Source organism: Lissotriton helveticus, chromosome 3_1 (assembly GCF_964261635.1).
Source record: "Lissotriton helveticus chromosome 3_1, aLisHel1.1, whole genome shotgun sequence".
NCBI classification, from domain to species: domain Eukaryota; kingdom Metazoa; phylum Chordata; class Amphibia; order Caudata; family Salamandridae; genus Lissotriton; species Lissotriton helveticus.
This window is the reverse complement of record NC_136061.1, coordinates 183,097,402-183,123,556: the sequence shown is the minus strand read 5'-3', so window position 1 is coordinate 183,123,556 and position 26,155 is coordinate 183,097,402. Positions and strand designations below refer to the sequence as shown.

Below are 26,155 nucleotides of genomic sequence, written 5' to 3'. Positions count from 1 at the left end.
CATTATAACCTCGCAGTAAATGCTAACTTTGGAATGGCTGCATGGAAACATGTTGTGTTTGGTGTCAAACACTTTGGAATCCTGACCCTCCGCCAGTCCTGGCAGTGGGGTAGAATTCCACCCTTCTAGAGGGAGAAGACATGTACACACTAACCTAAATGTTAATAGTTTAAAAGAGTCCCAGCATCACAAAATGGATGCCGCAGCCACAGACATGAGTCTGACCTCCTGCTGCTGGATGAAACTCCAGCAAGGGAGGCCTGGACAATAGGTTTCCTGCCATAGGGAGGTGTAACCACCTCCCAGACAGGCTTTAGTGTATTGGGGCTGGGTGGGTGCATTCATAGAATGTTTTTCAGACAGTGCTGGGGGCACATTTGGTGTCCCTGTGCACACCCCAGTTCAAACCGGTTGCAGGGGCACTCAGCCCCTGCTCTGACGCAAAACTGGACAAAGTGAATGGGTGTAACCACCCCTCTTCCCTGACCCTCCCATAGGTGGGTCCCCAGAGCATGTCCAACCCCCTTTCTTAGTATAAGTATGGGAACCCAGTCCTTAGGACTTCAGATTACACCTGGACGAAACTCTGCAACATATATCCTGGAACTTCAACATTCTACTCGACTAGAAGACAGAAGAATCTCCCTTGGGGCCAAGAAGTGACTCCCCTGTTCAAACAGGCACCAAAGAAGCATCTTGCAGGTCTGCATTTCCAAGGCTCCCGCCGGATCCCGAAGGATTTGTGAATCAGGACATAGACTTCGAGACTTCTCAGAGACCGACATGAGATCCCAACAAAGCTGAGACCCACAGCCCTCACGAGTGCGTGGAACCAGATCTCCTGAACACCGTGCACATTTGCAAGTGCATCAACTTCTCAAGCTTTCCCGAAGTTGTGCATTGAGCTACTTGTATTCCAAGCCCCGAGCACTATTTGCACTAAAGATTGTGGGCCTACACTCCACGAGTGTTCCGTGGGCCCGCTTCTAGCATTTCTGCTTGAGGCTCCCTCGTGATTCCTGGTACGTCAACTGGTGGCTCCCCACAAAAGTAACTCTTCTGTTTCTTGGGCTTTCCTTGTTGCTCCAGACGTGCCCTGACTCCCCACCAAGTAGTGAGTCCCTTAGACCTTGCTGGTCTGCACCGAAGCCAATCTTTGCTTTTTGCATGGGTTGCTGTTGCCAAGGCTTGTTGGGTCCGATATGGATACCGACACCAGCAGCACTCAACATCTTTTGTGGGACAGCTCGAATCCATCCATCTCCTGGTTGTCGTCAATGCCTCCTGGTCCTCGTGGCTGAAGAGTCAAGCTTCACCTTCTTCATCTGAAAGCACCCGACATCGGTGGGCCTCCGCTCATCGCCTTCCTGGTCACTGGCTAGTGACCCAGACTCTGCCCCCTCTGCTTTCAGGTTCTTCAGATCTTCGAACCACCCTTGGATCCACCCGGACACTTTCGACTTGGTCGCCAGCAGCACTTTGCAGCAGATCGCCATTGAAAACGACGACAAAACCCGACATCAAAAGACAGCTATGCACCCGGCCTCCCTGTGTGAGGTAACTCGAGTACTCCGGTGTTCCTATGGGTATTGACTCTAGAACTGCCTAGTTCTAAAGGGGTTTGCTCCAAGTCCTCTTCCAAGTGTCCTTAATCTTTATTCTTTAATTCCAAGCGAGACTTTCCCCATAGCAGTTAATGATGATTCGCGGCTGTGTTTAGACACTCCACGCGTCCCCCTTGGGTCCCCTGTGTCACTACCTTGGGTGGTTCCTGGTGGCACCAGCGGTTCTAAAGGTTCTAGGCCTTGTATCTATATCAGTCATGGTTCTTATACCACTTTCTTAATATATGGTTTGATACGCCCCCAGGGCTCAACGTATATTGTGCTAATTTACTGTGTGCTAAATAAGTTTACTGAATGTACTTTTGCCTCTAGTCTCATAAAGAGACTAGAGGGATGTGTTTATAATAAATACATATATTTTATATATATATACCTGGTGTGGTTCTCCTTTCATTTGGTCATTCATGAGATTATAGACTGGTAAAACAAGCTGCTTTACATTCCTTCAAGACTTAGCCTGAAGGCTGCTCTCCACAGCTACCACTAGGATAGCTTTCTATGTAGGTTGTATTTAAACCCACCATCAATAAGGGGCGTTTGGACTGGTGCAAGGTGCCCACTAGAATAGTGGACAGCATATGCCAGGCCAACTTCTCACAGTCATTAATAAATTTATCAGGCAAGGATTCCCGGAGATATTTTTTAACCACACTTAATCACACAACTCACCACACCCGCTCCGCTGTAATCAGGCGTCGTAGCACAACCGGGGGGCATTCGGCCACCCGGTTGGGATCCCAATGATGAAGCATGACGCAAACTAGGTTGGTGTGTGAGGGGTCTTTTAAGAAAACCTAATGGTTCCCTGAGATAGCTTATCACAACAGTGAGTTTTCACAAGTTTTTCTTTTAGTTGGTTCGTCCTCATTGTTTAGCTTATTATTGAACTGCGGGCAAGGACGCACCCCTCCAATTCCCTTGCTCTTTCCTTGTTTTACACGTTTCATCTTGGTCTACCACACTGGCATAAATGACCTTCCATCATAATAATCACTTATGACCCAGGACCCTGTGTTATATGTTTTGATTTTAGCCATGTTTCTATTAAAAATAAAAAAATGTCACTCCATGTCCAGTCAACCCAAGAGCTGAAAGGTTTGCAAACACCCTTTGATTAACTGACTGGTTTTTATTCAAACAATGCATTTACTTCCTAATTACGTAAAATAGACACTTAACAATGGTATATTCCAGAAGTTATATTCTGGTGTAAATGTATGCTTTTTGTATTGAATAGTGTTTCCCTCTTCCGGCTAACTCTAGGGATTTATACTTCTGTCTGTTTTCCTAGTTTTCCAATTGTATTTATTTTTTAACATAAATAACAATTTTAAAAAATGTGGCCATCAACTGTCTTCTAATTCTGTAGGTTCTGTCCAGCCCAGGCCTGTCTAATCCAGGAGGGCTAAACTTGGGCCTCCACTGCCTGCAGCTTCATTAACACATTCACTCAATACAGGTGGGTCTGTGTTTTCTACCTACCGGTATGTTCAATATTTTATTATCCTGGCCTGGACAAAAATGAGGAAATGTTTGCACTTATCAGTACATACCTTAACTTAATCTGTAAATATATGAGGAAAGCCTGAGTCATGATCCTTTTACTGATAATTAAAGTAAAAAAAATGTAATATAATGTTATATTTAAGTATCATGTCCCTAACTTTGCAGAAGGTTAATAAAGTGACTTTTCTCTGGGGAAGGTGGCAGCCCTTATCCTGACTCTTTCTTGCCGGTAGTTTTTTTGTATCCCTACTTTCGCCTTTTGTCATTGTTTTCCTTCCTTTCTCTTCCTCCCTCTTTGTCCCTTTTCTGCATCTCTCAAATATATCCCAGACCCAAAATTGAGTGCCGGTGCCCACCACTTGCACAAATGTGGCACTGACTCCAGGCTCCTAATGTTCTACTAGCTGGGCAACAATATGTTTTTTTTGTTGATCACGCGCCATTAAGCCACACCTAGAGGATTCTGGGTGTGGGGCTGCTGCCATGACACCTGATATGAAGTCGGCGAGGGCCTGACGTCACCGATGCCCCGTCCCTGGTCCTGAAGGTCTCCTCAGGAGCGGATCAATGGCCGGGGCAGGCTGCAGGTGCGCGCGGGCGGGAGCCGCTCCCATCATCCTCGTGACCATAGAAACCCACCAGGCTGTCGCCACTCGCAGGTCAATTAGGAGACTCGTTAATGGCTCTTGACGAGGACAGACGTAAGACGACGCGCGGATTAGAGAAACGAGGCCAAAGTAGAAAGGCAGCGGGCAGGGGAAGAGGTCGGAACAAAGAAGGGGAGAATGATCGACAGACAAAAATAGAAGGAAAAAATGCATAAATGTGCATTCTTCATCGACAAATGACACTTGTAGCGGAAACACCGGATTACTGCAGAAATCAGTTGCCCATGTTACTTGCAATTAGTATAATTCCCCGGACCGAAATATTTAAATCCTTCCAAAGTCGATACGGTGAGCACTAATGAGATAGGTAATAATAACAAGGTCTGGAAGTGCTATATAAAGGCAAGCACTACTACTACTTCTAATAACAATAATAATTGTAATACGAATAATGATGCATTATTTTAAATAGTAATGTTATTGCTATTATTAAGGGCATAGATACTGAAAAATAATATCATTCTGATAAAAGATGAGACCAGGGGAGATCAGGTAGAGAGGAAAGGAAATGGGGTCAAAAAAGGTCCAGTGCATGCATAAAATAGTGAGTGAACAAAAAGAGATTAAAAAAATAAGAGATAAAGACAAGAAAGAGAGATAAATAAAAAGGTTTTGCAGAGTCACCCCCATTCTTTACATGAGGGTTATCACTGGCAGGAGGCCAGAGAGGGAGCCCACCAAGGATGAATCGTTGTAGTGAGAGTATTTGGGAAACACGGTCCAGTCTGGCTGCAGATCAGTGCTCCATGCATCGAAGCATTCAATATCCCCTGCCCTGTATGATTCCCTCACTCCACCTTCTCCCCCATACTGTTCTATCCGGGCTACCCGAGTCCAATCATCACCAGCTGCATAACTAACAGGTTTTCATTCCTTATGTGTGGCATTTCTATGGCTTCAGTGCACGTATGAGTGATTTTCAACTGCCAAATGTGTGACACTTTGAGTAACACATTCTTGAGAGTAAAGCCAAGCAATGAAGTTCATGGAAAGAGATACATATCAGCTCTTTTGAGCAATGAGAAGCTCTAAAAATCACTTGAAGCTGCTGCAACACTTGTTATATTAAAAAAACACTAAATTGTTTAACATTTTGTGGTTGCCTATCTTATACTTTGAGTAATATGCTTTTAAAATAATGATTTGTATCTTCACAGTGCTTTCAGTCACAGGCTGTGACCTCACAGCACCATTGTAGGGAAGAGCCTCTTTTGGACATGGTTAGCCCCGCCTTTTGCCTGGAAAAAGATGTAGTTTCGACTGGAAGTGCACAGGGTCCCTGCCAACCAGGCCCCCTGTGCCAGATCTCCTTCCCTAAACTGTACCTTTTGTTTCCACAATTGGCACCTCTTTAGCTCACATATAGTCCTTTGTAAAAGGTACCCCTGGTACCAAGGGCCTTGTGCCTTGTGGTTAAATAGGGTCTCCGAGGGCTGCACCACAAATTGTGGCACCCCAAGGGACCCATCACCAAGCACATGCACACTGCCACTGCAACCTGAGTGTCTTGGTGCAGAAAAAACTGAGGAGTCGATTTGGCACACATCCCTGTGTGCCATGCCCACAGACACTGCATGAAATACAGGTAAAACATGCCTCTAGCAGGCCTTAGCCCCAAGGAAGGGTGCACAATATCTCATGTGAGGGCATATCTGCATGTGTAGATATGCCCCTGCAACAGCATTGTGGATTCCTGCATATTGTAAGTGACCAGGGAAGCCACAGTAAGTACATGGGCTGGACACTCATCATTACAAGTGCCCCAGCTCCATGATGGATTCACTGAACTATAGGATTTATGGTACCAAACATCTCAGGATAAAACCTGCACTGATTCCAATGTCAGATTTATTAAAAAGTTCACACAGAGGGGTCCCCTGAAACCTACCAATCCTTAAATGTGCTCACAACTGACCTAGCACCGAGACCGCCCTCATCGCCGCCACCGATGACATCCGAGCCCTGATGGACAATGGAGAAACAGCGGCCCTCATCCTCCTAGACCTCTCCGTGGCATTCGACACGGTCTGCCACCGCACCCTAGTACGGCGCCTCAGCAACATCGGAATCCAGGACAAGGCGCTGGAATGGATCATCTCCTTCCTCGACGGAAGAACACAGAGAGTCCACCTACCACCGTACAAGTCAGAGGCCTCCGAAGTCATCTGCGGCGTCCCTCAAGGATCATCTCTGAGCCCCACCCTCTTCAACGTCTACATGAGCCCCCTCGCGGCCATCGTACGCAAACACAACCTCAGCATAATCTCCTACGCCGACGACACCCAGCTGATCCTCTCCCTGACCAACAACCCCGCCGCCGCCAGAGCCAACCTGCACGAAGGGATGAAGGAGGTAGCCGATTGGATGACGACCAGCCGCCTAAAACTGAACTCGGACGAGACGGAGGTCCTCATCCTGGGACCCTCACCCTCCGCCTGGGACGACTCCTGGTGGCCTCCCGCCCTGGGCTCCGCACCCAAACCAACAGACCATGCACGCAACCTGGGCTTCATCCTGGACTCCTCCCTCTCCATGACCAGGCAAGTCAACAACGTCTCCTCGGCGTGCTTCAACACCCTACGCATGCTACGGAAGATCTTCTGGTGGATCCCCACCGAGACCAGGAGGACCGTCACCCAGGCCCTCGTCACCAGCCGACTGGACTACGGCAACGCCCTCTACGCCGGTACCACCGCCAAGCTCCAGAAGAGACTCCAGCGGATCCAGAACGCCTCAGCCAGACTCATCCTCGACATCCCACGAACCAGTCACATCTCCGGACATCAAGAGAGTTGGGAGCGGGTCTCCGCCCCCATCCAGGTGCACAGCCTTAGTGTACTTGCATTCTAAAAAATGCCACAAACTTCTTCTTCTTGTCCAATTGTTTTATTTTCCAAATTTAATCCAATGTTATTCTTTTTTGCGAGTTTTCTCATGTCACAAAAGGGACGCTTACACATTCACTCTATTCTTATTGGTGCAGGAATGCCCATCCAGGCCTTCTCCTGCGCCATGACAGTGCGCATAAGTTAATCCATAAACTTCATTCTTGTACACCCAATGCATTTCGAGCCTAAACTCTGGCTCTTCGTCAGGGGTTAAATTCTATAAATATAAAACACATCTGTTAGACTCCGTACGTGACCCTGTGCCCTTCATCAATCATTACATATACAGTTATTGCTAACTCCCCACGTCAACGTTTTCCCGCTAAAAAATGTGATCTCTTGTTGCTATTTTAAATGAATACCCCTGCTTTCTGCCCATCTCCCCTTGTTCTCTTAAACAGGTACAAATTACACATTGTCCTGCCCCATCTTACTAACAAAACTACGATGTTTAATAAAAAAGCAACCTTCTATTTCCCATTAAGTAATCCTACTTCTAAGACCATACCTTTCTAAAAAAGTGCAAACCTCTTCCTGCCATCTTCACTATTCCACCGGAACTACCCTGATTTTCAACCCTTTGCCTTTTGACCTTTTTTCAATCGGTTGTCTCCTCCCCTCCCATTCACCTGTTACACATCAATCCTCTCTCATTACGTAACCTAATCTCTACTCTCCTTCTAGTCCCGATTTCTGCCTCCAAATCCCACAATGCACTTTAACTTTCAACCTTACTCCTCATACTATGCGTAGACAGTTGCTCTCCTAAATTCATCCCTCGTGACCCTAAACATCCCAAAACACCCCAAGTATTCAATAAAAAATGCTCCGCCCACCCTCTGATGTATTTACCACGTTGATTATGTGGTGTTATTTCTACGATATTTCACCTGTCAGCTTATTTCGAAATAAACTTTTGTGCAACAATAACATTATCATATATAAATGAAAACATAAACCGCAAGGCTCCCCAAGTATCCAACTTCAATGGTCCTTTATACATTTCATAAGAACCCGCTTATGAACCAAGTTCGTAACATTGTCTCTTTTGTGACAGTTTTCCATTTTATCCGATTGTTCACTGTGCTCCAACGGGTGCTACTCGTCAATGGGCCGAAAGTGTTAATAACATTTTGGAAAAGCGACGATGTGCACACCTCCTTTAGTCCTTTACCTCCGTATTTTATTTGTATTGATATTTTTCATCAAACTGCGTGCTCCCCGGAAAACATGGTCAGCCCTTTGCCACGCCAAGTCTATAATCAAGAGAGTTGGGAGCGGGTCTCCGCCCCCATCCAGGTGCACAGCCTTAGTGTACTTGCATTCTAAAAAATGCCACAAACTTCTTCTTCTTGTCCAATCTCCGGACATCTCAGAGACCTTCACTGGCTCCCCGTCAGCAAAAGAATCACCTTCCGCCTCCTCACCCACGCACACAAAGCCCTACACGACCAAGGCCCGAGCTACCTCAACAGCCGAGTCAACTTCTACGCTCCCAAACGCCACCTTCGATCAGCCAACCACGCCCTCGCCGCCGTCCCCCGCATCCGAAGAGCGACTACAGGAGGAAGGTCCTTCTCCTACCTGGCTGCCAAGACCTGGAACTCCCTCCCGACCGACCTGCGCCTGACCCAAGACCACCTCTCCTTCAGGAGGAAGCTGAAGACCTGGCTGTTCGAGCAGTAGCGGCACCCCCCCCCCCCCCCCCCAGCGCCTTGAGACCCTACGGGTATGTAGCGCGCTCTACAAGTGTCATTGATTGATTGATTGAGCCAGCCTGCTACCACTAGTGTTCTGACCTTGTGGGGGGAGACTGCCTGCGTACTCTGAGGTTGAGAACAATGCCTTGCCTGAGTGGAGGTGTTCACACCTCCCGCTTGTCAGGAAGAGACATCAGTAGCGGAGAGTTTCAATGGCCCTGTCCTTTTGTAATGCGAACCCAGCCTCTCCTGTTAGAGGGATCAGGCCCCCTTCCTGTCCTCACCCCTTTTTTGGCAGGAGGACAGGAGGGAAAACATAGAAAAAATAGGAGGTGTGCCCCTCTCTGCCAACTCCACCCCTCAGTTGTTGGAGGCGAGGTGAACTACACTTTTCAGTGCTCACCATCTTGAAGATGGTGGCACTCCTCCAATTAGGATCAGGTATATGCCCAACCCCCACGTGGGGTGTGCATTAACAGGGTGTAGTCCCCCTTAAGGTAAGTAGCTCATTGGCTACAACCTGGCACTCCCGTTAAGCACCCCTTAATATAGTATTTCATTTTAAATGTGAGTTGTCTTGTGAATATTGGTTACTTCTTAGGGACTTTTTCATTACTTTGCCTACTAATTTGCCATCTCAGCTTGGTGATGATGTTATAATATTGGGGTGGAAGGAGTTAGGCGGGAGCTTGGAGGTGAAGGGGAGATAATGGTTGTCAAGGTCCCAGTCCAGACCCTTTGAATGTGTTGAAAGAGTTACGCTGGCTCTGCTGCTCTGGATCTTCTGCAAACCTCAACAGGCTGCATCCGAAGGTGTTACAAATGCAAGGGCGCCTCTGGACAAGAGTGAATGTGCTTTCTAACGTCCCTCCCAGGCAGCTGGAGGGAAAGAGCTGTTAAACCCTCATTTCCTATTCACCCTACTTTCCCACCCCCACTCCATAGGAATGACCTGTGGGTAAAGTGACAGACCACCTAAACATTTCCTTTGTGTGCAAGTGTGAGTGCAGTAGTGAAAAATAGGAGTCAAAGAATCAAACTGAAGTAAGGCCCTCCCTAGAGTGACTTGTGCCCATATTAGGTACCAATAGAATGGTCACAACACATGTAGGTGTAGAGAGAACTGGATAAAGTGCAATACTGGTGACAATAGCAAGTCCTTTCTGGAAGAAGCTACTTTTGATAGTGAGTGTTTGAATATCCTAAAGAAAAGACTAGAAGAGAGATTAGATGTTCTGAGTTTTCTAATTCCATCCGAAAGTTCATGGGTGCGCCACCAATTGCACCCAGAAACAGTGCAGCGCTTGCCGATGGGCAGCAGGTGAGGAGCAGGTAGGCACTGTGGAAGTCACTGCAGCGGGTTGAGGGATAGCTAGCATCAGCGTGACTGACAGCACATTGACAAGCGCGTACATAGTCGAGATGAGAGGAGGACACAATAATGCCCCACTTGCCACCCCTAGTATGGCCTAGTTTACTAATCCACAGATCCAAAGCATGTTTGGAGCAGTCGGCATGCAGCCTGAACATTTATTCAGGGTCAGTCTGAGACCAACACTGTGGAAAAGAGCTAGACACCTCGAATGTGTGCTCTAACCTGACAGATGACCGTTTTACCCAGCATTGACAAATCAAATGAATTCTCACATCTCCACCCGGATGTCTTACACCTTTAACCCAATATCCAGAAAGATTTAGATATTTTGTTATTTCCTGGTGGTTCTTCCCTCGTTCAATAATTCGATGGTAAATTGGTTGCCTCAGATTCCCTTAAACCAATGCATATTTGACTCTATATATTTGGTCACTGAAAGATCCACGTGAGGACAAAAAGCCTCTGGATAGAAACTGCAATTTTGTCTACCCGGTGTTCTATATTTAAATCCCAGCTTTTCATCTAGGAAAAAAGACATCTGGTTGCTGATTGCATCAAGGCTGAGTGTAAGCAGCCCTGTAGCTTACCCAAAGAGGATTCAGAGGCATGCAATGTACAGTACAGGTTAGCAACTTGACATGGTAAACAAAGAAAGATTGTGAATCCTCGAGAGATATTGTGAGAATGTCTTGGGAAAGGTAATCTCAGTCTCCTCCGATGAATCCCTATTTTTAATGATCATATCTTTACTCAAAAGTATTTGGGTACTCCAGTTTGCATTGTGTACAGTACTGGTATATCACTAGGGTGCCTATAGTCCTGAAGAAATGCCACTGATCCAGCTAATGGTGATAGAGACATGAAAGATGCTGAGTAGCTCTATACAGCAGACAAATAGTGTACCTCAATGAGATTTGTTCGCCACCAGAAAACTGGACAACAAGAGGAGTCTGTGCAAGGTCTCATACTGTGTTTTGAGACCCATTAATTGGCGTGACGATCCTGCCAATTAAAATTCAGTTTTCTCTTCTTTTTGTTGTGGTTTTGAATGAAGTATGGGTATGATTGTGGTAGTATTTCTTGATTGAGTGTATGTTACCAGGGACATTTTCATCTTAGGCGTATTGTTATTTATTGTGTATTATGATATCATATTTTTCCTTCCTTATTGCATGAATTATGTACATATTTATAAATTGTATTTGTGATGAAATGTTTAAAATGAATCAAGATATAATGAAGAACATAGAACGACTGAGAAACTAAAAATAAAGAAACAGTCAGATCATTGAAGAAAATAAAAATTACAAAAAAAGATTGTTATGTATCTGTCACCTTTTTTCTGAATTAAGTATGGGATGCTTACCAGTACTTAAAGATTAATGGTCCATGTCGGAACAATTTTTCATAGTAATACAACAAGAGGAGTCGTACTCAAGTTCCAGCACCTAGGGGCTCAGAATGATGTGGGGAACTGCCCTAAGCAGGTTCAGGGGTGGGCATGCCACCGAGTGTGAGTGAGGCTCACAGAGCCTTTAACTCAAAGACTTTTTGAGTAAAGGGGATATGACTTTTAGGAAAAAAGGAGCCAAATTAGGTGACTGGTAATCTTTCCCAAGAAACAAATTTCTCTAGGTGTATGATCATTCTTAGGATTTTGTGTTTTCTATAAGCTACTCTGACTTGTTACAGCTTGTCAGGTATGCTTGCTTCTAGTCTAGTGCCGCTTTCCGTTCTCTGGGTGCTGTGCTGCCCACCCCTTGAGTCAAGCTGCCTGCAGATATGCGTTTTCTGCTGTGGATATCTTACCACATCAGAGCGCCACATGCCTAAGCAAGGGGCACGCGGGTCTTCCACCTTATGGGCATCCTCTGTCTGGTCAGCAACAGTCCAAGACCTGCAAGTTAACTGTTATATCTTGCTCAGCTAAAATGCCAGAAGACCCCCCCAGCAGGCCCACCTCTGAGGACTGATCAGGGTACCACGAAGGTCATACCTTGCTACTGTTCACAAAGGTTTCACCCTATAGGAGGGTCAGCGTCTGCCATCCTAACACCAGGTGGAAGGAATAAGCATATGTGGCCTGCTACTCAAGGCAGCGATCCTAGTAGCAACCAAATATCCTGTGTATTCTTAAAGCTTTGGCTATTTTTTTTTGCAGACAGCTGAATTGAAGCAAACTTAAATTGGCTGTACCTGGATACTTTCGTCACATTATTTATTTATTTTTTATTTATAAAGTCTTGTATAGGGGGTATCGGAGCACTTTACATTGCCGTTTTTCCTCTACTGTTCATATATTACTTTGATCACTCCTTTGATGCCATCCCGAACATCAGCAGGTTGTGTAGAACACATTACTATTGGGTAAAGCATTCCTCTTTTCTAGATTAACCTGATTGCCCTAAACAAGTAGTCAAAGACCAAAAACTATTCGGAAGCCACTCCATAGACCCATATGACAATGGCAAAGGTTTGTAGATTTCCTGAATGGTAGAGGTCCCCACCCTGTCAGATGAACACCACTCCCGGAGGTGCACTCTAAAAGTGGGCAGCCGCCAAACCTACACTTTACTAGACGATTAACAAGCCTTTGGAGGTTGCAGTTTCAACTATGTCTGGTTCTCATCAATAACTGTCTTTGTGTTGTTGGATCTGTCCATGTGTCTGTCAAATAAAACACCCAAAAGCATATTAAATTCCCAATTGTTTGAAAGATATTGTGTCTCTGGTGCCTGGGAGGACCGCCTCCACTTCTCCAGGAACTGCAGCTGTGCGGCATTGTAGTACAACTGGTACTCTGGAGCTCTGAGGTCTTCTACCCTCAAATGCAACTAGATCTTGTTCAAGGTAGCTCTATGTCTGCCTCCATTCCAACCCAGGCCTCTCAAACAGGAGTCCAGATTTTCAAACGGTAACAGGAGTCAATGGGATATTAACAAAGAAGCATAAACAAATGCATGAGCATAATTACCTTAGGTAAAAGGATCCTATAAAGCACCATTAGGATAGGCTGCATTAAAAGCGGACCCAATTTCCATCAGGTCACAGTCCTAATGATAATGTCGGGTCCCCAGAAATGCAAATGTGGCTACTGACCAGGTCAGTACAACTGTGTCTATATCATGTATTACTGATGGTTCTGACTGGCAGAGGGGAAACAGACATGATTTGTCCCTATCTACCATGAGGCCGAGACGTGTTCAAATTAATCTTGTAGTTGCATGCCATGTCTCATGTGTTTCCTTGGGTCCTGGATGTATAATAAGACATTGTCAGCATAGAATGAGATAGTGTGCAGAATTATATTGACAACTGGTCCTTCTCTAGCCCAATATCACCTAAAATGGATAGCCAATGATTCCTTGGCAATAGCAAATAATATGGGGCATAGATGCATCCGCCCTCCCTTTTTCAGCCTTACTCGCCCTTCCTCCTCGTCACTTCCCCCTCCCTGTTTACCACCTTCATTCCTCCTTGCACCCCCCCTTCCCATGTCCACCCTCAGCCCTCATCACCTCAAACCCCCCCCCCCCCACTTCTGCCCCTCCCGCTTCTCTTCCTTACCAACCTAACGGACCACTAACCTCCTTATCCTGACTCTGCAATTTTTCGGCTCTTTTTTTCAATTTGTGCCTTTTGATATTTTTGATTATCACATCTTGCACATTTTGTTGTGCTTATTTCCCATATTTATCATTTTGAAATCTGTCAGGTGGAGACGTATATGTTGTTTATATACATTGATACTATGTATGTCCCCTGTCTTATTGACCTTCTTGTCTCTAAAATGTAAAGCGCTCTGATACCCCCGGGTCCAGCCAGCGCTATATAAAACCTCTAAAATAAATAAATAAATAGATTGCCCCCTTGTCTAGTGCCACGATCGATTTACCACTCCTCTTAAAGGGCACCCCTTCCTGGTGCCCTGTTCAAAATACCACCCCTTTTAGTACGTACGTCCCACCTTTACTCTAGTTATACACTGGGCATATAGCAGTTTAATCCTGGCCAACCCCAATGCATTTCAAAACAAGAAACAAGCTTGTCCAGTCCAGTGTGTCAAATGCCTTTTCAATATCCAGTGCCCCAACATTCAGCATAAGAAAATGTAGGAAAGGTGGCTCCGATTCAGGGATGTACTCTAACTAGGGACACGCCTGTTTTGGTATATGTGAATAAAGTGACTAAAACTGTGGTAGTACATATCATATCCTATTTGCTAAAACGTTCCCAACTGTTTTACTGCCTAAATTCAAGAGCGACAAGGGTATATATGATAGAGTCAAAAGGAGTTCCTTCCTCTGTCTAGGGAGCACCTTACAAATGTCTCCTTCGGGGTTGTATGAGCACACCCTTAATTTCTGTTTCATTGCCCAACAGTATCTATAGGTATGCAGCCTGTGAAAGGTGACTTACCTCTACCCAGGGCTTTAAGTGGACCCGGTCCTGCGGGTGCTCAGCACCAGCTGTTCTAAAAAGCAGGTGCTGAGACGGGTACCTATCAGGCTCTCCAAATTTGCCCTCATCCTCAGAGTGGAGAAAAACATCTTAATTTGGCAGCGGCATTATCCTAAGGTCAAAGAGACTCGTTATAGTTCTTTCACAATCTCATCATTTCAGAACAGAAGCATTTTCAATATTATATACAGCCACAGAGGACCGCCTTACTACTTGACCACAAGTGCCACTGATGCCACTGGGGCCACAGATGCCTTCTACCCTTCCCTCTGGAACACCTTCCTTCTCTGCGGCTTAACAGTTAATTCTACCTCTTCAAGGGGTAGAGCGGAGAGTCACAAATGGTGTAGAACCTGCAGAGAATGTGAATGTGAGTGTAAACTGGGAGCAGCCCCCTTGCAACGGGGCACAAGTCGCACCAACCTAATGCTGGCCACTTCCACAGCACATTATTAAATACAACAAAGCCATAGTTGTTGTTTATTTAGCTTATGCAACTAACAACCAATGACAAAGTCAATAGTCCTGGTTTGTTGTAGGTGTAATGTTAGTTGTTGTATTGTGGCAGGATGTGTGGACCACCCCCGGGCTCCACCCATGGAATGCCTTCTTGGGGCAGAGTAAAGCAACGCAGCGATTTGGCCTGCATTGCGTCACTGTGGATTTATCAAGCCATGGGTATCCATGCAAGGTGGCCTTGCATGGCTTAATAAATCCGACTTGAGTTTTGCATCTCCAATGGGCCCTCTTGCCTGGTGCAAGGGTGGTGAAAAAAAATTACATAAATATGGGCTTAAATCTATGCACCATAAATGGCTAGATCCCTTATTTACGTTTTTTTTCTGTAACAACCCATATTAATGCACCAGAACTTTGCTACAGAACAAACAGTCCCATAATATTTATGTCTATAGCAAGTTATATTTGGGCAGCATGGCTTACCTTGGGAAAATAGTTTCTAAGTCTAAAGTTTGGGTAAAAGAGGTGTGATGATTACTGATGTAACCGTTACAAGGTTTTTTTAGAGCAGTATTTTTAAAAGTGCTATTAAAAATGCATTTTAAAAAATGATGGAGTTTTTTTTACTTCAGTTTTTCTATTTGCTACTTGCTGTGGTTTACATTGCTTAAAAGAATAAACATAGACGCAAGTTATCCATCCAAGTGTGTAGTTTATGGTACTGGAACTAAGAAAAAACTGTTCACTCAAGGTGCATCTCCCTCTATACATCTTGTAGTCTTCAATTAAACGTATGCTTCACCATTACCTTCACGGTGCTTGCAGCTGCAAGAGGAATGATCTATCTCTGTCTGCATTGTTTACACAATTGAAACCTACCATAATCTGAAGCCCTCACCCACTTGTTGCATCACTGCCTGTTGGGAGTCTAACGGTCGAATGTTGGGAGTATATATACAGATCAATGTTTTCGGGAGGCCATCTAACAACCCTTTCACAAAAACATCCCTCCTCATCCACTATCATTTTCTCAACCTCGAAAGGGACTCCAGGCCTTATCCATAATAACATCCCTCTTGCATAGGAAGAACAACCTGTGGCATGAAACTTCCCTTTCCAACACTTGCGGAGCCGAGCATCCTCCAGTCTACCAGGGGCGGCTCCTCCGTATGAGTGGAGGAGCATCACCCCACCAAGAAAAGCCTCACCCCCCTAGGTACACGCCAGCCACCACTGGCATCTACTAGAGGAACGGCAAGTGTTTCTCTTTGCTTTCAATAGGATAGAGCCCATTAGTATTTAGTCATTGTGGCCAACACTCTCACATTCGAAGTGAGTATGCAATAATTAACATTATTGGCCATAACAACATTACCACAGTACCACTGTTGAAAGCCCTCCTGTCCTCTTTTACCAGTACTTGCCCCCCTATGGTAGGCTACCATAACATTGTGCCCAGTATGCCCTTCTTGAAGCTTAACTCTCATGACTGCGTCCTTAGACGGCCCACCTCACTCCAACTGATTAGAATCATCAATACAAGCAAGAACAATGAGTCCTGATAACAGGGACCAATACCGGTAGTACAGGGAAATCCTCACCCAGAGGGATGAGTTTGAGAACTCCATGGCCCATCAAACAAACCAACCCAACAGTTAAATCAAAATGACTGCAAAACGAAACACTGTAACAGTCAATGTTTCAACACCCCATGTGAAAGCGAATAGACCACCTGTGCAGGGCACTGGTGAATGTGGACAACTCTGGGGAATAGTTGGGTATAGAATCTGAATAATGTTCCAGCCTAGAAGATGATATAGCATTACATCTCTAAAGAGTGCGGTACAGGGGGTGGGGAGGTAAGGGGAAATAAGAGAGACAAATTGCGGGGTATTGGGGAATAGTAGTTAAACTTGCAGTGTCCACCCATCCACTTCCACCCCTTGATTGTGACCAGTGCTCTCATTTCGAGCAGCATTGAACCTCCAACTGGATGGGCTAAAGTCAAAGTACGACCCCATTGAAAAACTGCTGGACCCAGACAAAGAAGAACATAGGGATGGAGGAAGGAGAGGGGGAGGTGCCCTCCTTTCAGTAAATGAGTAATTTGGAGGCTGACACAAAGACTCATCTCCATCAGAGGATAAAGTCAGCTGCCATGAGCATGACCATAGGTCGCATGTTCTGTTGATTGATCATGTGTTTTCTCTTCAACCACTAGCTAAACTAGTGGCGATAGTCGAGTCCATCTCTTTCAGGGAGACCACTGCAAGCACTCTACGCTCCTCAAATATCTGACTCACTGTGCACCACCCTTGAACTGCCACAATTCCTGTATCTAGTTTGCTGTTCTCCCGCTGAGGTCCAGGATGGCCCGTCAGCCTTGTTTCGTGTCCATTTAGTTCCAGTACTAGGACACCTCTGTAAAAAATGCATTTTTGGTCCAAAATGACCTTTAGCTTAGACAGAGACAGAAGCATGTACTTGATTCTCATGTAATTACGTTTTTTTCACCTTGAGGAATGTTCTAAAACGTTGCTGCACTGCCATGGTAAAGTACAGTAAACTGGAGGTCCAGAATCCCTTACTGGGACTGACACCCTATGGAAGCTCTGAACTGAGAAGACGTTTGTTAGTAGTCCATGGAAATCAGTCCATTATTCGAAACCAGTATTCCAGAAACAATTCAGTGCTGTAACTCTCCAACCGCTCTGGGAAGCCCATAAGTCAGATGTTGTTTCTGCAGCCCTTTCCTCTCTGTCTTCTGCACAGAATTCTGCATACTGGACTCTCTCTTGTGACTTGTTCATGATACGTCTTCACCACTAGTGTCAGCTTTTTCAGGGATATTTCAGTGGTATCTATGAGTTTGTATTGATCTGCTCAAAACAGACCCACATCCACAACACAGTGTCTATTTTTGCTTCTAGGTGTGTGTGTGTGAGTCTCGTAATGCAGCGTGTATTTGGTCTCACTGGTTTGCAGAATCTGGGGATGCTCTATTAGGAGGCAGTGTGTCACCAGTGGAGGCAGTCATCGTCTGGCACCCTCTTGAACCAACTCAGTCAGTTGTGGCTGCCACATTTGCTTGAGTTTGCCCATGTTTAATGTGCTCCAACAAAAATCGCCGTAGCTGCATAATCTAGCCCTTGTTGTCACACAAGTGCTCTGGCAGATACCAAGGCTCCAATATGTGTTATATCACTGCAGGTGGGCTCAATGCACTGCACGCGAATGCTACCTGGATCCAGTCCTTTCACAGTGTTATACACTACCCCTGGGATGGGAACCCCCATCCACAATGTCCAGGCTAGACTCCACTGAGCCTTGTGCTTACCAAGCCGACAGGAGGAGCTTTCAAGCTACTGTACAGCAGGCTCGGGCCATGCTTCAACCCCAGCGCTCAAGGCAGCTGCAATTTGATGGCGCAGGTGTATTCAAGTGCTGGTACCAGTTCTGGCCAGCACCTCCAATTTCCAAGGAAGACTTTAGCACACAAGGTGACTGGTGTACATCTCCACCAGTCAATGTGAGGCCTGGAGGGTCATGTCTCCTCATCTCATAAGCTTGGCACTATCACTGCAGTGTGGAGGAAAGGTCCACCTCCTCATAGCCTGGATCGCCATTTCTTCTGTACCTGAGCACCCGCTGTCGTGGTTCAGCTGCTACCAATGTTCCCAATGTATACAGCGGAGGTATGTCCCCAGGACTGCAAGGCGGCCATACCGGTCTAGAGCGGTCAATCTCAAATCTGGGGAACCGGGTTCGAGTCCCGGCAATGATGCTCAACATCCTGTGATTCTGGGCAAATCAATTAATGTTCCAGTGCCTAACAAAAAAGGAATATGTCCTTGTGCAACATAACTTGTGCTCATGAAAAGCGCTCTGATATTTGATTCCTTTGGGTCAAGTTGGCACTACATAAAACTCAGAAATACAAAAAAATAAGAGTGTGAGCAGAGCCCCATGTGTACCTTGTACAAACTGAGAGGGAACTGCATTTCTGGTCTCAGCTCAGTACTGCATTGAGCTATCGGGACTGAAGCACCATTATTATTATTCCCTTCGCCACAAGGACATGTTTTGCCTCGTTTGTGCAACAGCAAATGGAGAGTGGGGCAGCATTCTGGCATGGATGGCAAAGCACAGCTCAAGGGAAGTGGGAGTCGGGATACAGAAGGAAAAAAAGGGGGGAGCGGGGGGAGACGAGCAGGACGCAAGGGCAGTGGCAAAGCAGTACCAAAGTCAACAGTGGGGCAGAAACGAAGTAAACACAAAAACACAGGCAGAGAAAACAGTGGAGCACAAACCAATGGGGCACAGCGGTTGGCAGCAGGATCGAACTCGCAGCTCAGCGGCAGCATAGGGGGAAGTCACAGGCACACTAGTGGAGGTGTGTGGTGTGAAGAGCGACTTGGCCAGGGGTCCTTTCATTTAACATGGGACTTGTCCATGTGTAATGACCCATTGCTAGAGTTGCATCACTTTTGAGACACACACCAGCAATGCATCATTTTTGCACCAACAGATACGTCAGAAATACTGACATAGCTGTAACTCCTTGCGACATGATGCGTTATACTGTAAATATGACGCATCCTTGGTGTCGTAAGGAGGGCGCAATGAAAAGTGACGAATTGCGGTTTGCTCGCAGCGATGCATCACTTCTCATAAATTAGGCTGTATGTCTTTTGCGGATCATGGAGGGATAAGAGTGTACACAGGCTAGACACAGCCTGGTGGGATTAGAGCTTCTAGCAAAACGGGGAATAGCACGACATTGGCTCCCAGAGAGAGCTCCTCGACTCGCAGAAAGGAATGGACTGTTGATCACACTAAAGAGCTTAAAGTTGATTGATTGATTTTATTAACAGCTTGATATCATGCCAATAAGTCAATAGAAACATTGTATTTACATACAAATCAATAATTAAAATATGGCCTTCTTCATTAAATCTCCATTCAACTTATGTACATTTTTTGCGCCAAACTACAAATACAACCAAAACCACCCACTTGTCATAAAAATAAATTATTCTAACCTAAAGCTAGGCTTTGCATGTAATATTACCAATTTCCTTCTTTTTTATGCAAACATGCAATTGATCATACTTGCCCTTAGTAGCTTCTGCAAAAAACTGTTAGTATATAAATACATTTAATAGCAGATTAAAAAGCGAATCTTACAGTCTTTTTATGCGATATAGGGTAGATATGATTAGATAAGTGAAATACAATGGAAGGCAGTGCCCGGAAAATTAGGGCAAATTACTCCAAAAAACCAAACACGAAAATTGCCTATGGACAAATCTAGTATTGTGCACAAATACAGTTCTTTTTGTGCAAAATACAGCTACAACAGTAACATTTATGCAAAGTACAATTATCTTTGTGCAGAATACAGTTAATTCTGCGCAAAATAGAGCCACAACAGTAACAAATATGCAAAATATAATTACATTTGTACAAAGTGCATTTAAAGCAGAAGAAAGCAAACTTAATTTCTCATTTTCAAATGGCATAAACCAGCTATAGTGATTGAGGGAACATGTAGTGAGGGACAATCCTGTTCCTGATTCAAGCTAGAACACAAATCTTCAAAGCTGGTTTCACAGGAGTCAGAATCAGAACAAGCTTTATTCGATTTTATGCAAGTAAAATCACAAAACCAAAACAGCAGATAAAAGCCATTCATCTTATAAAAGGACTCGATTATGAACATGTATCACAAATAAAAAGGAAATCACTTTTAAAACAATATCTCACAGAATTAAGTCCATCATAGAGTGTCAAAAACCTATATCCTTGCGAGATTTAAATAGTAATAGTCTTTCTGATTCTCAATATACTTTTTAAAAAAACTGGCAATTGCTTCAGTAAAGCATTTGCTGTCTAAAGATTGCAGAAATAAAAATGCCGGTCGACATTGGGTCCATCCACCTAACCTTAAAATTGGTAGGATCCACCTCGTTCTCTGTTTTTTGTAGAATTTGCAAAATAAAACCGCATGCAATGATAATTGCAAAGACTGATCATCGCATGGACAACGGCATAGCTCTGTAGACCAATAATTTGTCTCGGGTAAACGAATCAAACGATGAAAGTTCCCAAATCTAAGTCGGGTCAAAACATATCTATATCATACCCGCTTAGATTATACAATATATATGGCTGTATAGAATGAGTAGTTAGAATCAATTGGGGCCGTTGTACTGTCTGCTTATTTGCTTCAAGAGTAAATCTATTCACCTCCAGGTGGGTCACACAAGTTCTTTTAAAATCCTTCCTGGAGACAAAGTTAATGGATTCAGGGGAATTGTAGTGTTCAGGGTGCCCAGGGATGTACATGAAGTTTTTTTTATATATTTCAACCAGGTGATCTTAGTGGCCTGGTCCAACTTCCTGGAATCTTTAATAATTTCTTGGTTAAGACCAGATCTGGTAGAAGTCCAAATCCTGTGTCATAGTAAAACAGGCTGAGCTTTAATAATATCTGTAATATATGGGACGCCCAGCTAACTATGGCAATTATAAACAGAAGTACTAGGTGGGACCGCTAGGAGGAACTTTAAAAAGGCATTTTCAACATTCTGAATGGGAAGGGAGTCTTGAAAACCCCACACGTCCGCCCCATAGGTAGCCGTAGTCACGCCCGCCACACGCCCGCGCCATAGGTGGCCATAGACACGCATTTAGCCTGATAGATCTGAAGGAGCAGCGCAGGAGGTCTTCTACCCAATTGTTTTACAAAATTGGCCACAGCTGCCGTCGATTTCATAAAAAGAAGACTCTTACTTTTGACGGCCTGATGCCAGGATCTATTAGAATCAAACAAGATACCTAAATATGAATATGTCTTGGTAGATTCTACCCTGTTTCCCCCAATGGACAGGCTCCTACATTTCTGGCTTTCCTTTCCACACGTCATTATGTAGTTTTTCGTGGCATTCAATTTTAGGCCAAGATTGTCCATAAATGCAGTATAGTTGGCAAGTGCCTTTTGTAGGTTTGTCTGTGTGAGGGCCATCAATACTGCATCATCAGCATACAGAAGCGTTGCTATCGGGCGTTTGTTGATATATGGCGAATCCTTTAACTTTTCCACCAACACTTGTTCCAAGGCATTTGTAAATAGAGTAAACAAGAACGGTGCCAGGACACAGCCCTGTTTAACCCCCCTTTCCACTTTAAACGATGCAGTGCATTCCCCCCTAGTTCCATATTGTACCTTGGCTGTCGCCCCGGTATACAGCTGTCTCAGATCCCCAAACCAGCAGGTGATCCACCCCCATATCAGTTGAAATGACCCATAATTCGCTGTGTATAACACAGTCAAAAGCGGCTGTGAGGTCAACGAATGCTAAATAAAATCTCCCTGTTTTAGCCTGAGTGTATTTCCCTGTTAAAATACTAAGATTCAGAGCTTGCTCCGTAGTGGTCATCCCCTGCCTAAAACCATATTGTATGTCTGATTAAATATTCTTTCCTCTGCCCAGTCTTGGAGCCGGTTTAAAACAATCTGCCCTGCTACCTTCACCAGAGAGTCCAATAAAGATATTGGACGATAGCAGGCTGGATTTTGCTGGTTGCCTTTCTTAAAAACGGGTACTTTAATAGACCAGGTCTTAATAAAACCCTCCGAACAGCAAGCGTTCAGTACCTGTGCTAATAAAGGAGCCCAGAGAGGCAGATTTGATTTAAACAGGTCAATTGGCACACCATCTGGACCAGAAGCCTTGCCACTCTTGCTTTCATTACAGGAGTCATGGATTACACATTGGAGGACCAGCCTCAAAGTTCCATTAATGTACAACTAGTACACTCCGTCCAGCTAACTGTTCATCAACTACAGCAAATACTTTACCTACATCGTAGCACAATGTTATGTTATTACATTTCAAAATTACTGTCTTTAGGTCACAGATACGACGAACCTGTAACATTCTAAAAATGGGTAGCAGAAAACATCTGTTTTTATCAAAGCATGTGCAAAATCCAATTATGTGCAGAAAGGACAATGGAGTGTTTTGGCATAAGAGACACAAACCCCTTACCGCTCCAACCAGTATACCCAACGTCCACTTTATAAAGGCGGGGCCTTCCTCAGCCTGACATTCAGGCCCCACTTCCTAATATTACCACCTTAATGTCCTGAAGGACAGGCTGGGCATGCCCAGCGTAGTGTGTCTCCGTTAAGTGGCCCAGATTATTTTTATTGCACATGTCCTCTATGTCGGCCTTCCTGGAGCACTCATTTACTAAGTGTTTTACTATCTGTTTCTGCTGCACTACAGACATATTTTGAAATGTGTACCTCGCTGGGATATCTAGAGAGGCCTTGACATACAGGAGATAACCAACCCGTTGGCCAATGTACCTCTCCTGCAAGTACGATTTGGATTTTATTTGCCTTAAGGTGCACTCCTCCGCCTTAAGGCAAGAAGACCAATAGTTAAGGATCCACTGTTTACATTTAAAGAATATGTTAGTGAGGCCCAGTTCTAATCTCAGCGCAGTGTTTACAGATCCTCTGGGCAAACCGAGACATTTTTTCCAGATGTTCATTTCAATAGTCTGCGACCGCCTAAGATATTTTGCTGGCATGGCCTCACAGCCGGACAATAATAAATATACAATATGAGCATTTTGGGTCTCTTTTAAAACTTAAAAGCACTTGTGGCACAGAGCAAGGCCCAACTTATGTAATGCACCTGCACTCTCCAGGAGATCTATATAAAAGAGGTGATATACCTAGCGAGGGGCACACCGCGCTAAGTACAAGAAAATATGGGGCCAATGGCGGATGCACTTTGATGCAGTGGTTTTTTACTCTTTTACTTCTGTGGACCTCCACTTTGTCCTTACTGAAACCGGCCTCCTTCCCCCAAGAACCCCCCCTTGAATTATTATTGTAATCCGGGGGTCTCACTGAGTCATTACTTAAATCCAGGACCAGAGCCTAAGCAGTTTCGATGATTTGAAATTCAAAACAATGCACAAAAAAATACAGAAAAACGCATTCATCAAACAAATATACAAATTATGAAATATTTTAATTCACAAACATTTTTCATTTTAATTGGAAGCTTGGCACTTTTCTACATTCACTTGAGGCAACTCACTGTCCATACTGTATTGTTTGATGCACTTGCACTGCTCCCAAAAATCATTCTGAGGGCTAAATTACTTTTAGTACTGAGTCACCCTTATGCCACGCAACAGGGCGCAAGGGCGAAGCAACACTGAAGTTAGATTTACCAAGCCACGCAAGGTGTGGCTCTGAGTGCCTTGATAAATCAAAAGTAAGGCTATGCAGCGCAAATCGCTGTATTGCGTTACTCTGCCCCAGGGAGGCATTCCATGGGTGGCGCTGGGTGTTCCCATGCACCCACCCATGAATTTTGCCACATTCCCAGATTTGGTACAAAAGGGGGTGGTGATGGACGGAGCATCTGAACCAATCAAACACTCACACCCAGTCAAAAGATCTGGGTTTAATCCATCACCGTTCTTTAGCCCACTCTGCCACCCCAGTTCAGACATGGCCATATGCAAATCAGTCTGACCCTGTGCCTCATGGGAACAGTTCAGCCCGAACTGCCAAGCCATACCTTCCCTGGACCGGAAACAAGCTTCCGAGGACCGGTTTCTGGCATTACAGCCATCTTCAGCCGGGCTTGCTTGAATCCAGTGGCAAAGTGAGCAAGGGACTCATGTCTGAGCATACCCCGCCCCACCTATGGCGGCCAAAGCGGTACAAAAGGGGGTGGTGATGGCATTACTGGTAGACCTGGGAATGCGTCCAAATGCTACGTCTCCCCAGGTGAGGTGTAATAGCTTTATTTCTCTTTGTTTTTCCTCTTATTTGTGTGCTGCAGTCTGCAGTACACAAAAAAGGAAAATACTTCAGAGAATAGTTTTTGTTTAGGAAGGTGGCCCTTCCTGCACAAAAACAATCCTCTCTGCAACGCAGCGCAGCACAATAGTGTAAGGGTGCCTACATTTAAGTCGCAAGGCAGCACATTGTGGGCCAGAGCTAGGATAGGACAGGAATGTGTCGTATCATGATAAATACGGCGCGCTCCTGCCCTTTCCCTTTCATGCAGCGCAGCACAGCAATGAGCCTTGTTGCGCTGCACTGCATGAAAGTTTGATAAATATGCAGCAAAATGTTAGCCTCCAATGTCAAATTGCCTCATATTCACAGAACGTTTTAGTATCAATTGTAGATTTTTCTTCTTTATTTTATTAATGTGTCCATATTATTTAATTTCCTAAGCAATCGTGGACTCCCTGAGTAAATATCATGGACCCAGAGGAGGCCGCGGACCATAGGTTAAGAACCACTGCTTTAGTGAATTCATGGCTTCTCCAACCTAAACATATGGGCTTAGCATCTGAACTGCACGGTGACCTGGAAAGAATGCCTATCTCCTGAGATATTTGTGATTCCATAACAATATGTTTAACAGTGAAATCTTCAATGAAAAGATTTATTAAAAAAACACTTTTGGCCCATTTCAGTAACATGGCCACTTTTCATGAAATGTAATTCTTCAGCCATTCATTAGTCTTTTATTTTAATTGTGGGGCTTTCTTTTTATAGGGAACTGATTTAGATAAGTCCTGGAAGAACGACCACAGGAGAAATAAAATTTTTAAATGGAGAATAAAGAATATTCTTACCTCTTTGTCTGAAGAGTAGAGAATTCGGATCCAGACAGCCATCAGCGAGATGAAGCAGGGATGAAGGAGAGAAAAGAAAAAAGAAGGCGGTTAATGGTGGCGAAAAAACGAGCCAGCCAGCAGAGAGATCTTATAGCAATCACACATGTATGGAGGGCAAGTGTCCTTATGTCATCGGTATCATTTTCAGGCAGCCCTGCCTTTTTAGTTAGCAGATCTGTGCATTCAGGAACACATTGGTTTAATTTTCTCATAGAAATTATAAGCTAAAATATCTCAGCATGAAACATGGACTAGCTGAAGGTGTCAATAATGACTTTGGAGCACTTGGCAGCTGCATACCTGCCTGCTGCTACTATGCACAGCTCTCAGACAGTGTTACCCTCATGCTCATCAGACATGTTTAATGCAATCATCTTAGCTGGCACCAGGACTACAAACTGACAGTGTTAATGATATCCACGTATTCATGGATTTGACCTTCTGATTCTCTGGATATGAAAAAATAGAAGGTTTATTGCAACTTATGAAATTGGTCGAGGGACCTGAGGGATTTTGCAGGCTGTTCCAAAGTTTGGGGCCTGTATGGTAGGTTTTAGGTTAGCAAATTGAAAGGGTCTTCTGAGGAGATGGTGGATATATTGCAGAAATGGTAGGGAGGGCGTGAGCTGGTCAGGCATTTGTGAGTGAGTCTGAGGTTATAGATAATACAAGGGAGCCAGTGATTCCCATACAAAAGGCTACTTGTGACATCTCTAGTCACCTGTTATATAGAAAAAAATTTGTT

The 26,155-nt window shown here is 44.6% G+C and overlaps 1 long non-coding RNA gene across 1 annotated transcript in view; it reads left to right on the top strand.

Annotated features, from left to right (window-relative positions):
- The window catches only part of LOC144822254 (uncharacterized), a 110,752-nt gene extending 84,966 nt beyond the window's left edge, over positions 1-25,786 (top strand). The window contains exons 2-3 of the long non-coding RNA XR_013608593.1: positions 2,995-3,084; positions 25,289-25,786. This is a non-coding gene — a long non-coding RNA (uncharacterized LOC144822254). The remainder of the gene's footprint in view (positions 1-2,994; positions 3,085-25,288) is intronic.
- Positions 25,787-26,155: the final 369 nt, after the last annotated feature.